The sequence below is a fragment of the Hordeum vulgare genome, chromosome 3H (assembly GCF_904849725.1).
Source record: "Hordeum vulgare subsp. vulgare chromosome 3H, MorexV3_pseudomolecules_assembly, whole genome shotgun sequence".
In the NCBI taxonomy this organism is placed as follows: domain Eukaryota; kingdom Viridiplantae; phylum Streptophyta; class Magnoliopsida; order Poales; family Poaceae; genus Hordeum; species Hordeum vulgare.
This window is the reverse complement of record NC_058520.1, coordinates 552,618,226-552,629,723: the sequence shown is the minus strand read 5'-3', so window position 1 is coordinate 552,629,723 and position 11,498 is coordinate 552,618,226. Positions and strand designations below refer to the sequence as shown.

The window sequence follows — 11,498 nt, the reverse complement described above, 5'->3', positions numbered from 1 at the left end:
ATCAACTATATGCTGGTGATTCATAAGAGCTTTATATTTGGTTTCTGGTAATGGAAATCGGAGGGAAACCCCTTTTGCTCAAAATAAAAACCCTTCCTTTCTCCAAGAGAAGGAGGGCAACGGGTTGATTTTTCGCTGGACAACAACGAACAGATTACGTGACCTCGCAAAGTTTTAATGGTCAGGCTTCCTTAATGCGCACATACCATTCAGATGGAAAATTTTATGAAGAAAACTTTTAAAAACCAATATTCCGCGAAGGGATGGTGCCATTTTTGCCCATTCTACCATATAAACCAACTACCATTACAAGATGGTCCAAACTGAAGAGCATCAATCACTTGTCGTACTGCTGAATTGTGTTGCATAGGCAATAGTCCCTAAAAAGGCTGCCTGGCCTCCATTTATATCATTATATTGAGTGAAAGGTGCTGCTCGTTGCAATATGCTCTTACTTGAAAACCAAAAGAAATTGCTCCAAGAATGAACAGCTAGGGAATATGCTCCAACTAAGTGCGGGACGATTAACAAACACAAGCGAGTTGATGCCAGGACCTTTGTGTATAAAATCAGCTCAATAAGGTACGGAGCCACGCCTTGCTCAAAGATATTTTTTGCTTCCCTGGAGACTGCCAGTATGTTCATAGCTACTGTACTTTCTTTACACGGCAGTTAGTATTCAGATGGCCCTACGATGAGAGACGAATGCATTCCGCCTCGATCCCAGCACAGTACTGTATGAGACTAGACTCGACGCAAACAAGATGACCCTAACTTTCCCAAAAAGAGAGGAAAGGTTTTGCCTAAGTGGTACGTCGATCGTGCCAAGATTAATTTGACCGCACTCGTGGAGCGACGAAACTGTTATACCTAACAAGATATGGACTTGAGTACAGCAACAGAAGAGAAAAGAGAGACAAAACACACTCTTGATGATCCTGTTTAGATCAACGTAACAAGAGAACAGCGGTACTACACAGAAATGGAGCGGCAAAGGGATGGTGTAGAATACGTACTGTAATTGGACAACGATATGCTGCTTGCCAGAAGGGGACTATGGTCCCTCTACCTCAACTTGCTGGCCTTTAGCTCCGAATCAACGAACTTGGCCAAGTAGCCCTTATCTTCGTACATTAAGATCCAATAGTACTGTGGTGCTGAAATTAGATAAACAAGAAGATGCTTTCGCTGCCATATTCCAACACAGTTTGATGTACAAGATACATGTCGCTGTCAAAGATCTTATGGGCCTCATTGTCGCACAATTTGTACAGGACCGAAGGAGAGGGTGCGCCCCCACCATGCTCGCCTTTTGAACTAGGAGATAACAGATCAGACTTGTCTTGACAATCAAGAGAACGGGTTCCATTTCTTCTTCTTAATTCATTTATCAATACAGAGCTATTCATTTGTCCGTACTCCGTAACATATCATCTCAATATACAGAGTATTTGTGCCATTCAATGGATGCACTGATGTCCTACAATAATCCACAGGTTCGTATATGTCTTTAGATGCATGTTCTAGCACATAGGTCTAACTTAGCTGGCAATCGTTTTGTTCATTCCGATTAGACACTTGAGATGCTTTTCCAAACTTAAGACTTCTAGCTTTTGGATTAGCACATTCAGTTATAATTAATGCATATATATCAAAATTTGGCAAAGCAGTGATGCTCTATTGCAGAATAGGTATTGGAATATATACTTAAGTATTTCTGCCTTTTTTCTCCTTTTGGTGCAAGGGAACTTGGAATATATACTTAAGGTAGCCTACATTAACAATAAAGTATGAACAAAATGCAAAGTGATTACCATGTGAAGTTCACAGGAAACTCTGAAATATATCAGCAAAATTTGATAAATAGATTGATATGTTTATCTGTTGGCTCTGGTCTTCAAGGGATGGCCATTAACTTTTAATCTCACCATTTTTTAGGGAAAAGGCACAAGCCGCGCCCGAGAGAAGGTTCGAACCTTCCCCGACTTTGAATGCACGAAGATTATGATAAATCTCTCTCATGGATGAGTATTTCCTCTAGTAACATGGTCAAAGTAAATCACTCTGAGCAATGGTACTACCCAAACATAGATAGTGTCTTTTGAGCAACCTATCCAGTAATAGCCAAAGATATGACAGATCAGTACATGTTTTGCTACTAGACTAATAACATATCAAAGCTTCTAAATTAGTCCATCTTCCAACGACAAGGAGGCGGCTCTCCGCAGGTTCTACTCCGCCTTGCTGGGGGCAGGCTCCTCCTGTCTCCTGGTCGAAGCCCCTCTACTCCGACGTGCCATCTGTCGATGACACCCCCTCATCACTCCTTCCATGAGGGACGAGATCAAGGCGTCCATCTTTGCCCTGGATCGGACCAGCGCTCCCGGCTCGGACGGTCTCAGACCTGCCTTCTGCCAGGCCGCTTGGCCGACGGCCGCAGGGGACCTCCAGCTCCTTTTTGACGATGTCCACTACGGGCGCACGCGTCTTGACGGGCTCAACAAGGCGTTGGTGGCCCTCCTCCTTAAGACTGTGGGGGTCCCCGGACCGGGGGATTTCCGTCCTGTGTCGCTGCAGAATGGGGATGCTAAGATCCTCTATCGGGCCCTCACTTCTCGGCTTCAGCAGCAAATTGTTGGTCTTATCGATGAAGATCAGTCCGATATCCTCTCTCGTAGGAGCATCTCTGAGAAATTCGTCTATGCGACGGATCTGGTGCAGTGTTGTCATAAGCATGCTGCGCCCACCCTGGTGTTCAAGCTCGACTTCGCCAAGGCCTTCAACTCCATTGCGTGGCCCAGCCTGCGTCGGATCATGGAGACGCGGGGTCCCCCCCCCCCGCTTGGTGCGATTGGATGGACCTCATCCTCCGCTCCTCAAAGGCGACGGTTCTGCTCAACAGCGTCCCACGAAGGTGGTTCGCCGTGAGGAAGGGTCTGCGCCACGGAGACCCTGCCTCCCCTACCTTTTCCTCCTCGTCGCGGACGCGCTTCAAAGCATGATTCGGCGAGACTAGGTCCTTCGGCACCCCATGGTGAACGGGGCGCCGCCGGTGGTGCTGCAGTACGCGGACAACACACTTATTATCCTGCGTGCCGATCCGGCGGCGACGGCACGGCTGCAGGTAATTCTCGACCTTTTTGCTGCAGCTACATGGCTCGTGATTAACTTCTCCAAGAGCACCCTCGTGCCCATGCACGTCGACCCCGGGGTGCTGGCCGTGGTTGTGGGGCCCTTCCAGTGCAACGTCAGCTCTTTCCTGCAGTTTTATCTGGGGCTGCCGCTTTCCTGCGACAAGCTCAAGCTCGACGACTTCGCTCCCTTGATCGCTAAGGTGGACCGCTACCTCGGGGGTGGCAGGCGCGCCTGCTATCCCCCGCTGGGAGGCTGGTGCTCATCAACGCGGTTCTCGACTCCATCCCCACCTATGCCATGGCCGCCACGCGGCTCCCCCCTTTGGTGTTCGCTGCGCTCGACAAGCTCAGGAGGGCGTTCCTGTGGAACGTCGCCGACTGGGCCTCCGGGGCGCAGTGCCTGGTCGCCTGGGAGCATGTATGCCGGTCTGAGGCGGAAGGCGGGCTCGGTGTCCGGGCTCTTGAAGTCCAGAACGAGTGCCTCCTCCTCAAACTGTTGCACCGTTTCCACTCTCGGGTCCCGTTGAGATGGGCTTCGTGGGTTTGGGGGCAGCTAGGCAGGCGCTCTCTCCTCACCCACGGCCGGTCCCCTCTAGAGGGGGAGCACTGGCATGCCCTCGAGGGGGTTGCTGCCTACCTACCGCTCGCTCTTCCGTGTGCTGCTAGGGGATGGGAGGCGGACCTCGTTCTGGAACGATGGGTGGCTTCCCTGCGGGCCGCTCCGGATGGTTTTCCCCGCCTTGTTCTCCCATGCGACCTGCCCGAAGATCATGGTGTGGGAGGCCCGTCGGGATGGGGTGCGTTCCCTCCTTGTGCCTAGGCTCACTCCGCTGGCTGTCCGTGAATGCGCCGAGGTCCAGTTGCTCGTCGAGAGTTGCCCCAGGAGCGACTCTCCGAACAATCGGCTTGCCCCCCTTTGCAAGGAGTCCCGGGGCGGTTCTCGACTAGGGCGGTGTATGCCTTGCACCGCCTCGGCGGCGTTGGGGTTGTGATGGCCACCTTCCTGTGGTCGAACCGGCACCCCTCACGCGTCAAGTTCTTCGGTTGGCTGCTAACCCTGTCGCGCGTCCACACGTGGGACGTGCTCCTCCACAAGACCATCGTGACGGCGAAGGAGGTTGGGTGTCTATGTTGTGAGGCTGTTCTAGAGACCGCCGGCCACCTCATTTCTGGCTGCCCCTTTGGGGTGTAGTTCTGGAGGTGCCTCGGTGCGTCGCCGGAGGGCGCCTCGGCTAGAGCCCTTCATCTCTTCAACGTCGCTGCCGCGGTCAGCGACGCCTCTCCGGATGCCTTCGTCCTCCTCTGTTGTTGGAGGCTCTGGAAGCGACGGAACATTGTGGCGTTCCGGGACGGCTCACCGCCTCTGTCGGCCACCCTAAAAGCCTACTGTGATGACGCGGTGTTGTGGCGAGCTAGAATGGAAGCTGCGAATCGCATTCGTATTGGTGTCTGGCTCGACGTGCTCGGATCTACCCGACAGCCTCCCCTCTGGCTGGCGTCTCCTCTTGTGGCTTTCTCATATCTCTGTGTAAATCTATCACTCATTAATTGGGATTTTTCCCTTTCCTTTACATAATATATTCAGGTGGTTGAGGGGCTTTCCCCTCCTTCCCCGGTGAAAAATTCAATATAAAATAAAATAAATAGTTTGCATTTTTGTTGCAGTAGTTTACGTAAAATATTCATGGCTATCCATTGGATATAATTTTGTTGGACGTGACTGTTTCAAATCATAAACCTACAACATTCGGGTGAGCCAATTACATCTTTCTTTAGGTGAAAATATCTGAATTTCTTTGGAAGAAATTTAAGTAAACAATAATTGGAGACCAAAAAAATCAAGTCATTATTGGAGTTGTGGATGTGTTAGATTTTGGTTTCTCTATCTGTTTTTAACTTCATAATTTCTCTTCTTGCTCAACTGTGAGCTTACTTTTAGGCAGAGAATTTTGATCAATGATAGGATTAATTATCAATATATTCCCATTTTCCCAATATTACAAAAAAGAATGGGACCTACCAAGTTATGGTCAGTTTCTGTCATTGAAAGTAAGTTCTAACTTTATCCTTGCATGATCAAATTTCAGGGACAAAATGGTTTGTATTGAACAAGGAAGGAGGTAATGTGGTACAAGAAAGGGATAGAGACTAGTGCCAGTTCGGTTTCAGAAGGAAGACAGATTCTTTTTACTTATGCCAACAGTAGCAGAGCAAACTAGGCTAACCCGACTGTGGATGGGACATCAACCAAACATGAATAAGTCTTCGCACACTTATCTCTAGCATTACTACTTTACAGATGCCCTGCGTGCAGAAAGACATTGTCATTTGTCATTTGAAAGTACAACTGTTTTTGAGACCATGAAGTTTCTCCAATCTCGCACTGACTGAAAAGGTAACTGGATAATGATGAAATGTCACAATCGGAAAATACAGGAATATTATGTGCAGTGGCATCTTGGCAGCTTTCAGTGTTTTGAATATTAGTATCCCATGTACCAAAATATTTTGTATACATGACACCGAAGAGGTTGCATATTTCTTGCCAGATCATTAATTAAGTAAATTTGAAAAGGTGAGAGGAAATCATTGATGGTAATAGTTGATCAGGTAGTCAACATAAGGCACTAAGGAGACTAAAACTTCTAAGAAGTAATAGGTCAAGCGGCAAAATAGTTGCGCCTCTACTTTTTTCTAGTGGGTAGGCAAACAGCAAATCGACCTTACGAGTAAACTCTGTTTGTCAACTGAATGTAACCCAGCACAATACCCCCCCCCCCCCCCCCCCTTCCCCTCTCAAAGTTGCAGAATGACACCAAAGTTGCAAAATATATCAAAAATCAAGAGAGTACATGATTTAACAAAAGCCGGGAATAATAACATGCTCGTTATTCTACAAAAGTTCTAGCACAATTTAAACTAACACATATGCTGGGGAAATAACTTATGCATTAAACAATAGAAAACGAAACTGTAGCTTGTGATCTAACCAGCCTTGCGTCAGCACCTGCCGTCGGCATAATTTCCATCAATATCCAGCTGTCCATCATCGAGACCTGACAGCACTTCAAACATGGCAAAGGTTTTAGTCCTAGTGAATCGGTTGCCAGTCGCCAGTACTCATCAGAAGTCGAATTTGAGGCCTGCTTGCACCTGTCAGATCAATCAACAACGGCTTGATAACATCTACAATTCACCTCAACATAGTTAATCAGCTAGGGCCTGCTCTTGAAGAACAGCTCCACCCCCTTCGCAAAAGTACCGGCATGTCTGATCATGGCCGTCAGCCCTTCACCTTCTTCTCAATCTCTGCAAACACAATGGTGCAAATTTATTCAACATCACTGTGAATTCTTATCAGAAATTGCTACACAAAAAACTTCAGAAAAATCCCATGATCGAAGAAATTGTAGCACTAAATAGCAGAGGTAACATATTATCAGAAACTGAGCATTCTTGGCACCTATCAGATCATCGATTTCAGACATCAGCAATAGAAATAGTAGAGGGCGTGACATGACAGTAGCTCACCTTGGATGTCGGCGACGACCAATTTGGGCTGGATGGCGCGCGCATGTGGTTCCTCCACCTGTACGAGGGTTGCTTCCTCCGGTCCGGCTCGTTAACCCCTAAATCCCTTTGCAATAATCATCATTCTCCGCCTGTTCCTCTTCTTCATAACCTTCCTCTGCCATGACAACTACCACCGCCGCCGCTTCTTGCTGCGTTGGCTTCCGCGGCGCGCGGCCGATTGGCCGAAGGGCCTGCGGCGGCGAGCCGCGATGAGGGTTGGGGGCGGCGGGGTGACGGCCGGTTTTTTTCTTTCTTTTTTTGAGGGAACGTGTAATTTCCTTCCAAGGCCATCACGGGTTCAGTCCACCGATAGGTGGTGGGCTGGTGGGCTAGCTGCGGGCTGTCAGTTTGGATCCTTTCTTGCAGCCCTTTGCCTATAGGCCTAGTTCAGCTAGCCCATTAGTCATGAATTTCGGACCTCGAATTTCGAGGCTCACAACCTCGCAAAGCATGTCTTAACGTTGGGGACCGATCGTCATATGGTTAGGCCACGCCAACGAGTTTTTGTTCGTCCCTGTAAATATTGTGACGATCTAATAAAGCTTTTGTGAGTTTGTCTCGAAAAAAAAGCTAGATCATTAGTGACATAGCCCACACGAGCTAACCTTAAAGCCTTGTCTAAAAAAACTAACCTTGCGGCCGTGCAGTTTTCTTCTATTTCTCACAAAAAGGGTTGTTTTCTTCTTCTTTCCATAGGCATCTGACTAGCAAAAAAGTTCATCTTTGCAACGGGTGAAAAAAAATACAATCCTTGATCTAATAACCATGACTCTAGATTCTCATAGGTTCATGTCATTTATTTCAACACATGACATCTGATAACCCACAAGTATAGGGATCGTTTTTAATTTTTTTGATACATAAGAGTGTTGGACCCAATAAGGAGTTAAAGGTAGAACTAATATTCTCTCAAGTTTTATGGACCATCGATACACCTCTACGCGTGTTAACGCTTTCGATATAAGCTTCCGTGCGCTCGAAGGACACCTCCAACCAGCCTTCGAGGAAGCCATAAGGGCTCACAATGCGCCCCTTGAGCTTGTGAAGCCCATGCCCCCCCTCCCTGCGTTGATTCTTGCACAAAAACACATATATATTTCATAAACATTCTCTGTAAAAAATAATCATATTTGGACTTTGTTTGATATTGTTTTTTCCGCAAAACAGGAAACATGCAATAAATAGAAACTGACACTAGACACTAGATTAATATATTAGTCCAAGAAAATAATATAAATTGTTGCCAAAATATGTGGAATTAGTAGGATGATGACATGAAACAAAAATTATAGATACAACGGAGACGCATTAGCATCCCTAATCTCAATTCATGCTCGTCGTCGAGTAGGTAAATGATGGAACAAATATAAATTTTGATGTGGAATGCTACCTACCACAATCTTGATGAAATAATATAATCATGGCATGGATATTAGGATGTGAATGATTCAAGGCAATAGTCTATCAATTTGATATTAAAACAATAATACAAAACATGCATGTAATTCTTCATTGTCTTTCAAAATAATGAAGATAAAGGAAGCGATCACTATACACTTAGTTATGATAAGCTTGACACGCTCAGTCTTCCTTGCATAGATATATCAAATCAATAATGCCCAAGTGCTAAACCAAGCAATTGGATCATATTTTTACTCGCTTTAGTCTTTTCAACTTCACTCAATAAATGAAAAAGATAATGATGATGAAGGTTTGTAGGAAGACAAAAATGGAGAAAGTCTCACATCAACGTTGTTGGTCGTTAGGTAATGGAGAGGCCTTATAATCGATGTTAATGTGAGGAGTAGGAATTGTCATGCAACGGATGAAGTAGATCTATAAGTGTATGAAAACTCTCCTAATGCAACTAAGTGGGTGCGCATCCAACTTGCTTGCTCATGAAGACCTCAAGTATTTGAGGAAGCTCGTCATAGGAATATACAAGCCAATTTCTACAATGTAAAAATTCCACTAGCATAATCATGAAGTATATGAAAAATATATATATGAAGAACATGGTGTTACTTTGAAGCACAAATGTGGAAAAATGATAGTAGTGTGCCCCCTCTTGCTTTTTCTTTCATTTTTTATTTTTTATTTTTTATTTTTTTATTTTTGCTGGGATCTTTTATGCCTCCTTTTTTATTATCCTCATAGGGCAACATTATAGAATGCATCTCACTTTTATTTGCTCCTAACTCAAAATATGAACAATATGATGACTATATATGAATGTCTCTGGCGGTGTACTAGGATACACAATAATCTAGCATAACATGTATAGCAATGAGGAATGATGGCTTTGACACAAATATCATGTCAGCTTTGTATGATCATGCAAAGTAATATAACGAATGCTCAAGTCATGTAATGAATAGTAACAATGAGAGTTGCATGGCAATATATCTCGAAATGGCTATGAAAATGTCATGATAGGTAGGTATAGTGGTTTTTTTACGAAGGGTGTGTAAGGCTTATGTGTGAAAAGAGTGAATCATTTCACGGGATTTGGGCGCACTGGCGAAGTTTGCACCAAGTCTTGAGGTGAGAACGAGCAATGCACGGTACCGAAGAGGTTAGAAAAATATGAATAGGTGTGAGTGCTTATAGTCCACAAACTCACGCTAGTCATAAAGAACTCAAATATTTATTCTGAAAGTCTATTTGTCAGGGAAGTAAAGTATTACTTGCATGCCCCTAGGAAGGCGGTTGAGAGGATTTAACCATCGGGTGCCCGATCCGAACACAACAAAGAATCAATCAAGGAGAAACTATGTTCCGACCTCGCTGCTAATGTCAGCAGCCACCACTTTACATGTGTGGGGACTTTTTTCCCTTAACAACATTATAATACTCAACTTTAATTCTTTTACTAACATGCCCAGATATTACCATCTCAATCTCGGAAAACTATTGCAAATAATCAACTTAGCATATTCAGTGATCTACAAGTTTTATGAAGGTTTTATGACTAACCATGTGAATAACCAATTCATGTTAGCTATCTAAATAGATATAAGTGAAACATGAGAGCTTAATTATTTCTAAAAAAGACTCGGCCACGCTCTAATAAATTAAGAGAAGAAAAAGAGTATTCTTCAAATAATAGTGTTCCAAATGTAGAGAAACAACCATCCAAAATTCAAAGGATACAAGTGAAGCACACAGAGCATTCCATCCATACTCAAAAGATATAAGTGAAGTCTAAAGAAAATTCTATAGATCAACCAAGTACTATCCCATACCATAATGGTACATAAAATAATTAGAAAATAGACACAAAAGATGCTCCAAGAATTTACGCATATCATGTAAACAAAATAAAAATTGAGACATGTCGCTAATTGTCTAGGAAGAAAGATGGTATGCCTTCTAGGACATCCCTGAGCTTAGATGCTTGAGTCTCCATGAATATTTACTTGGAGTGCCTTGGACATCGCCAAGCTTGAACTATTGCCTCTCCTTATTCTTATAATATCGTTGTCTTCTCGGTCTTTGAACACTTCATCCACACAAAACTTAACCAAACTTTATTAGAGGGGGTTAGTACACATAACACCAAATCCCATCATGTCTTATTGTAACAGTATTGTATAATCATGGTAAAACCTTTACTTGTTGTGTGCTAACACAATATTAATGCTCCCACGTCAATGGGGCTTGGCCAAATTGCAAACGTAAGAATATAAAGAACATATAACAACAATATGTGGAAAAATAACATTATGTAAAAATCCAAATGAAACATTTATTGTCGTAACTCCAAATTTTTTAAAAAATTAGGAAATTTTTTTTGCATAACATTACTGTGTGAAAAAATCATAAACTTGTTCCACTAAAATATGATAATACATGCACTACAGCAAAAGTTTTTGTTTATGCACATCACATATCAAACAAGCAATTTAAACACCCTAAAGGTAAATCTTGGCACATTATTTTTATAATACAATGGATTTGTACAAGGGAATGATTATGTTTGTTGAAAATTTTATGTGATTCAAGATTCATAAAGTTTCCATGGGCGTGAACAAAAAGTTCAAGGATGTGTGATGTCTACTATGCAACTTTATTCTTGTAGACATTGTTGGGCCTCCCAGTGCAGAGTTTTGTAGGACAGCAAAAAATTTCCCTCAAGTGGACAACCTAAGGTTTATCAATTCATGGAGGTGTAGGATGAAGATGATCTCTCTCAAACAACCATGCAATCAAATACAAGAAATCTATTGTGTCCCCAACACACCCAATACAATGGAAAGTTGATAGGTGCACTAGTTCAGCGAAGAGATGGTGATACAAGTGTAGTATGGATAGTAGAAATAGTTTATTTTGTAATCTGAAAATATAAAAACAGCAAGGTAGCAAGTGGAAAACAACAAGCAAAATGTTGTATAAATGCTTGGAAATAAGGCCTAGGGTTCATACTTTCAATAGTTCGATATCTCTACAATGCTAACATAATAGAATCATATGATCATCCCTTAAAGTGCAACAAAGAATCACTCCAAAGTTCATACCTAGCGGAGAACGTAAGATGAAATTGTTGTAGGTAGTAGAACCACCTCAAAGTTATTATATCCGATCAATCTTTTAGCCTATTCCTATAAGTGTCACAAACAACCCTAGAGTTCGTACTAGAATAACACCCATGATAGATATCAATCAACCCTAATGTCACCTAGATACTCCAATGTCACCTTAAGTATCCGTGGGCTAATTATACGACATGAATCAAACAATTTTAGATTCATCATATTCAATCCAACACAAAGAATTTCAAAGAGTACCCTG

General features: G+C 43.5%; 1 long non-coding RNA gene across 1 annotated transcript; it reads right to left on the bottom strand.

The window, feature by feature from the left end:
* Nucleotides 1–5,965: 5,965 nt before the first annotated feature.
* LOC123440554 lies at nt 5,966–6,932 on the bottom strand. The gene is made up of 3 exons (XR_006630326.1): nt 6,666–6,932; nt 6,288–6,443; nt 5,966–6,199 (listed from the first exon to the last, which is right to left on the bottom strand). It is a non-coding gene; the product is annotated as an uncharacterized LOC123440554 (long non-coding RNA).
* Between the last annotated feature and the right edge of the window lie 4,566 nt (nt 6,933–11,498).